The sequence below is a fragment of the Mastomys coucha genome, unplaced genomic scaffold (assembly GCF_008632895.1).
Source record: "Mastomys coucha isolate ucsf_1 unplaced genomic scaffold, UCSF_Mcou_1 pScaffold8, whole genome shotgun sequence".
Taxonomy (NCBI): Eukaryota; Metazoa; Chordata; class Mammalia; order Rodentia; family Muridae; genus Mastomys; species Mastomys coucha.
The window spans coordinates 54,479,272-54,485,640 of NW_022196914.1; the positions used below are offsets into that span (position 1 = coordinate 54,479,272).

Genomic DNA, 6,369 nt, shown 5'->3' on the forward strand with positions numbered 1-6,369 from the left:
ACCTGTAAACTTGTGCCTCCAGTCTCCTCTCTTTAAAAGCACCGCAGCCCACTCTCCGGCTTGGGGTTCTCCTGGGCCGCGGACCGACTTTCTACCGGCCCCGCCGGCGGCACTCAGACGGCGGGAGGAGAGAACCCCGCAGGGCTCTGGGACCCCTTCGCGGGGATCTCGCGTCGCCCACACCCTCCCGGGCCCTGCAGGACCCTCCCCCACGGAGGCCGGGCTTCGCCGACCCCTCCCCGCGCGGCGGCCGGAGGCGGGGATGCTGAGTGGCAGCGGCCGGCCTGGGCTGCGAGGTTCGGCCGCCTCCTCCCGCTGTGCCCGCCCCTCGGCCTCCGCCCCGGCGCCGCCGACCCTCGTCTGCTCCCGCCCTCGCCCCTGCGGGTCCGCCGGGGCCAGAACCAGGCTGCAGCGAGGAGGCGGCACAGAGAGCCCGGCTGGGGAAGGCTGCACGCGCCCGGCCCAGAGCGGGGCGTTAGGAGCCGGCTGCCCCGGCCAGGTAGGCGCTGCGCGGGGAGACCAGGAGGGGGCCGGTCCCCGACAGCGCACAGGGGCGCGGAGGGACGGACGGCGGGTGCTGGCGCGGGAAGGAGCCGCTGCAGCGCCGGCCGGCCGCAGACGTGGAAGAAGTTGAGCCTGGAAGCGCTTTTTCCCGGGGAGCCGTAGCGGTCCCCTCCAGCCCCGGTCCGTGCCGCGTGGGTCTCACCGGCCACAGACCTCAGCTGCATCTCAGACCTGGGCTGCATTTTTGTGGCCGGTGTAGAGGGGTGAAGGCTGGAGAGGAGGTGGGTGGGAATGGGGGGACACCACATCTGGGGTGGATGAAAGACACGGGAGATGGGTTTATATGCACTCCCTACCCCCACCCGGCCGAGCTTCTCTCTCCGTCTATTTGCGGTCGCATGCTCTCTGAACTGAGAGAAGCCAAAAGAGTTTCCCCAACTTTTCTGTTATTTCAGGAGGTTTGGGAGTTTGTATGGAAGTATGTGGGTAGTGAGAGAAGGGCAGAGACTCTCATCCTCAACATTCTACCTCACTCCGGGTCGGGTAGTTTCCTGTACTCGGTGCCGTGATTGTTTTTGTGCTTGTAGATTACAGCTGGTGACCCATATGGAAAAGTGGAACCACTGCCGACGAGTGTGTGTTGGAGCCAGAGGGCGGCAAGGTGTGGGGGACTAAACCAGAGTTCTTTCGAAGGGACTTTCATTCTCGGAACACTTCCCGCTCATTTCAAAGAGAGGATGGGATAGGGGATCATTTATCCTGCTCTTTCTGATGCTCTTCTAACCATTTTATAAAACTTCATTTCAAATTAAGAGATAGAGAACACGTGTACGATGGTTAAATATTTTAAAGACAGGGAAGACGACCGTCTCTCTCTGCAGTCAGACTAATAGAGTTAGCCTATGTTGGGACATCTGATTCTGATGAAATACTATTTGAAAGGTTTAAAGCAATACAGACATCATCTTATTTTATAATAGACCTACCTCCAAGAGGTTACACAGAGCAGTGTGGCTTGTGGTCTGTGACGGGGGTGGAGGGGTGGGCATTTTATGGCGGGAGGTGAAGCATTGTAAGCTTCAAGAGAAGAGGGTGGGGAGGGGGCTGCTCATTTGTCTTGAACCAGTCTCGTTAGGAAGAGTGATTACACTGCAAATGAACATTTGTGAATATAATCTGAGTCATGATACATGAGCCTGCCATTTGTCTGAAGGAAAAAGGGATCTTTGTAGATGAGAGCAAAGCAGTGCCTTATGGGAAAAATAAGTATCCCGTTTATCCATGTGCATGGCTCACAATTGACAGCACCTGCTAACAACAGAGACGTGGCTTAGAGATGTTGCTGCAAGCAAGGGTTGAGCAAGGCAAGGAGAAAAGTCTGCAATGGGGATACTTACAAAAGAATGGAGAGAAAAAGTCAAGTGTGTGTGTGTGCGCGCACACACACACACGCAAAAGTGTTCATTTTCTGTATATCTTTCCTGCAAAGAATTGCCAACATAGGAGGATTAAAATTTAGAAGAGTCTTGGGGCTGGAGAGATGAGATGACTCAGTGGTCAAGAGCACTTGCTGAGGTCCAGTGACCCAAATCAGACAGCTCTGAACTGTCTGCAACTTTCGCTCCTGAGGATCCAGTGCCTCTGGCTTCCACAGGCAATTGCACTCATGCACCTAGACATAATTAAAAATAAATCTTAAAAACGTTTTTAGGAAACTCGGATTTAGTCTGTTGAGTCCCCATTGTGTAAAATCTATGTGAATGTTTAGCAAGCTCTGTTCTTGCTCTGGTCTCTGTGTCTACCTAATGGTAGTGGGGGCTGGGACCGTGGCTCTGGTGTTAAAGCTCTTGTTACTCTCTCATGAGGACTGGGGTTCTAAGCCCAGCACCCACATCAGATGGCTCACAAATGCCTGCGACTCCAGTGCTGAGGAATTCCACGCCCTCTTCTGGCTTCCTCAGGCACTTGCACACACATGTGTGCATAGACTTTTCTTTTCTTTTCTTTTTCTTTTTGGTTTTTCGAGGCAGGGTTTCTTGGTATAGCCCTGGCTGTCCTGGAACTCTGTAGACCAGGCTGGCCTCAAACTTAGAAATCCACCTGCCTCTGCCTTCCAAGTGTTGGGATTAAAGGTGTGTGCCACCACTGCCTGTCATTTACTTAACACACACACCCACACCCACACACACACACACACAAATAATAAAAATAAATCTCAGAGGTTACTCTGCAGTAGATAGTGCTTCCTGCTGTTCTGGTGGCCTGGAGTTGATTGCCACCACCCGCGTCGGGTGGTTCCTAATTGCCTACAACTCAGGCTCTTTGGGATGAGATGCCCTCTTCTGGCCTCGGCCAGCACTGCACGCATATGCACAAACCCATACACTGGACAAATGTATACAAAATTAAAAGGCTAATAATAATTTTTTTTAAAAAAATTGAAAATGGTTGTGAGGGGTCACGTGAGTGTCTCTGGAAGGTTAACTGGTGTCTTTGTTCAGGATTGGGATGGTTCCAACGCACAGGAAATGCTCAGAAAACATTAAGGATTACCAGCACTCTTACGTCCCCAGGGTAAAGGGGATTCAAGAGTACCCGATTCTCTGACTAAGTGATGAGTGAGTTGAGCCTTGCCTCTTGACAGCTGACATGTAGAAGCACCCACTCTTTCTAGAACTTTCAGGCTATATCCTTTTGGCCTCTTGTGTTGAACCTTTTCTGGGTCACCTCTGCTAGGGAGTTTGTAGGGCAGTGTGTGTGTGTGGGGGGGGGGGTCACCAAGAGCTGAGTGCAGAGTCGGCTTTTCATTCCAGGCTCTTTGCAATAGCAGATCCTCAGGTCCGGTGTCCTCTCAACAGAAACATCCACATTCTATTTGGAAAGAAAACAATTTTACAAACCTTTTAATGGTGGACGTGATAAACACTGCCCAAGAATGCTAAAATCAATGTTATAGTCAGAGCTCACTAGTCTTAGAAAGTTACAAGTGATCTGTAAATGCCTAATTTCCAGAATTCATTCCGTAAAACAAACAACCCCCACCCTAAAATCCAACCAAACAAATAAAGAAATCAACCCTGAAGTCTCCCTTCACCCCACCCTAAAAAATCCAACCAAATAGAACCATCAGCCTTGAAGTCTCCCTTCACTCAGGTGTATAGACACCAGAGAACAAAGTGAACAGACACCCTTAGCTAGTCAGTGAGCAGAGGAGCTGTGCCTGTGTGCTCCTCCTCCTCGCTCTCTTTCTCCCCCTCTCTCCCTCTCTCCCTCTGTGTGTGTTAACAATGCCAGCTTACTCCTCTGCCCACTCATGTCTCCTGTCATTCAGCAGAGGTCTTTAAAGTTCCCCCTGTGGAACAGGCTCTGAGGTCACATTGTGATTTCAGAGTTCCATGGCCCCAGGGTAGACAGAGGGACAAGGCAGCCGGCCAGAGCCATAGTGCAAGAATCCTGGCAGCATGGGAGTGGGGCGAAGAGAACCTGGGAGATGATGACCCCACTACCTGTCTATCTCCTAGGGTAGGCTTTCCCTACATAGGCTTTCCTTGGGGACCGGGGACCCTTTGGGAGGGAGCATTTGTGAGGACCCCATTTGGAGACAGATGACAAAAAGGTAGTTTTTGAGTTTTGAGTTCGCTTGGAATGAAAATTTGAATTTTGGCCTTCCAGAGAGATGTGCAACCTAGTATTTGGCTGCAGAGACAAGAGGAGAAGTTGGATTTTTAGAGAGATGCCAAAGGAGTGTGAAACACAGTAGTGGGATGCGGCTACAGGCTACAAGCTCCCTCCCTCACCAGTTAGAGCAAAGCAAGCAAAGACTTTAACAGAACAATATTTCTTAATCCACTGTACACTATGTTGCTCCTTCTAATTTTGGGAGTATATCCACTCATTCATTCATTCATTCATTCATTCATCCATCCTGTCCTTCAGGTAATATCTTTTTAGTGCTGCAGGTGAGAGTCATTTGTGTCCTTGTGACTGAAGCTTTTGAAATTTTGTCTCCTTTCAACAGGCCCAAGTGGGAATAATTAAGCCCCTGACCCTTGGCCTCAGTGGCCAAGCTCATACTGATGCTATCCGGCAGACTTGATGGGATCTGTTTCTTTGAACTGGCACACGTGTGATACACAGAATGGTTTTGAGCATGTTTGGAAGAGAGGATGTATAAATAATGAGATGGATTCTGTACTGTGCACATATGTTGTGGTAGATGTTTGCATTTCCCTCTATTCAGAGGTTGAAGCCAGACACCCTTGAAGACGGGCAGAGGTACTGAGTGGGAGTCCCCATTCTGAGGTTAGTAAATAACCTTATGAGAGCTTGGGCTCATCTCTTATTCTGAGGACACAATGAGGAAATTGTGTGTATTTCTTTAGAGCACCTAGTCTATAGTATTTGTTAATAGCAGCCCGAATAGTCTTACACACACATACACACAGCTGTGCACATTGACCTTCACTAGCTAAGGAGTGTGAGTTAGTTTTGTGCACGACTACACTACCCTGAACATAATTTAAAAGGTGTGTTATCTGCATGTTTTCTTAGTTTAACCTTAAACCATGAGGTCAAGAGAAATACTCAGATTCTCCTTTGTGGTTTGGCTGGCCAGAAAGGTGACTCTCGTGTATTTTCACTATTCTTCATGTGGGTTTGTTCTGCTTTTGATTTAATACCACATCTTATTGATTAGGTTGTTTTTTATTGACACTGATAAAATATTTCTGTGAAACTTAAAAGAGGATTTCAGAGCTGTTTACTTAGGGGTGAGCTTGTTAGGTTTAACAAGGCTTCAAAAGGCTTCATGTGGTTTATAAAGTAAGAGGCTGAACCTTGTACTGGGTTACGGTTATACCACTTAAATGAAGAGCATCGGGGATTTTATATCACTCCTGAGGAATAATAGTCCGCATTACTGAGGTGATGGTAGCAGTACAAACAGTTCTTATACTTTCTTCATAAGGAGAATTTCAGCTAGGCATAACCAGGCTGCAGTGCAGCTTTGTGGCTTGGCTAATAATACATGGAAGTCATGTGTCCCAGTCCTCTGTTAGTGGGATGGCTGTAGAGTGCCACAGGCACCTGTTGCAGATGCGTGTCTGTGCCCTAGCCCCACCTGCTCTGTACACCTGTTCTCCTCAACATTTTCAGCTTTCCTTACAGGCAGTGCCAGGGTTCTAAATGTCCCGAGCTGTGGAGAGGAACACACTTATCAAGGCCCTGCCCCTCCCATGCCCCGCCCCTGTGTGGGGTGGTGTTGCTTTCTGGCCTTGGGGGGGCAGGGAGGTTATTGCTGTTAATTTAAATCATATCCATTTGTGGAATTGAAAGTGTGCCAAGTTGCCCCCATGACTGTTTGCTGGATCTCAGGCATGCCATGTGACTGGCGCACCACCGTGGCTGCCCTCTGTGCTGTGGAGTTAAGCTAAGTTCGGCGGGCCTGATGAATCATTGTCAGTCTGTGTAACCAGTTTGGCACCTCGCCTCCCTCGCTCCACTGGGTTGGAAGGATATAGGCTCTGGAGTTTTAACTGGTTATCTTGGTATTTCTGTCTAGTTGATAAAAAGCCCTGCCGTAAGTACTTTGGGGGCAAGTTAGGGATTTGGGGGGTTGGGGTGAGTTGGAATTGCAATTTTCAGGAGAACCTGAAGCAGCAGAGGGTTCTGAAATAGCTTTCGAAATAAGCTTCCCACATGCCTGGAAAGTTTAGAAGGGTTCCTTTTCCTCTGCTCATTGTATTGTTCAGTGTTTTCTTTCTTTCCTGCCAAGCTGGCCTGTCAGGGGCACCTGGAGTTCAGGCTTCCTTTCTTTTGGGCAGGCCGTATTGGGCTGAGTGTGCAGTTGTTTTCCAGCACTGTAGG

At 49.4% G+C, this 6,369-nt stretch overlaps 1 protein-coding gene across 1 annotated transcript in view; it reads left to right on the forward strand.

Moving 5' to 3' along the window:
* The first annotated feature begins 318 nt into the window (after nucleotides 1–318).
* Lhfpl2 (LHFPL tetraspan subfamily member 2) overlaps nucleotides 319–6,369 on the forward strand; it is a 159,855-nt gene continuing 153,804 nt past the window's right edge. The window contains exon 1 of the mRNA XM_031360428.1: nucleotides 319–499. The gene's annotated coding sequence lies outside the window, so the exon portion shown is untranslated. The remainder of the gene's footprint in view (nucleotides 500–6,369) is intronic.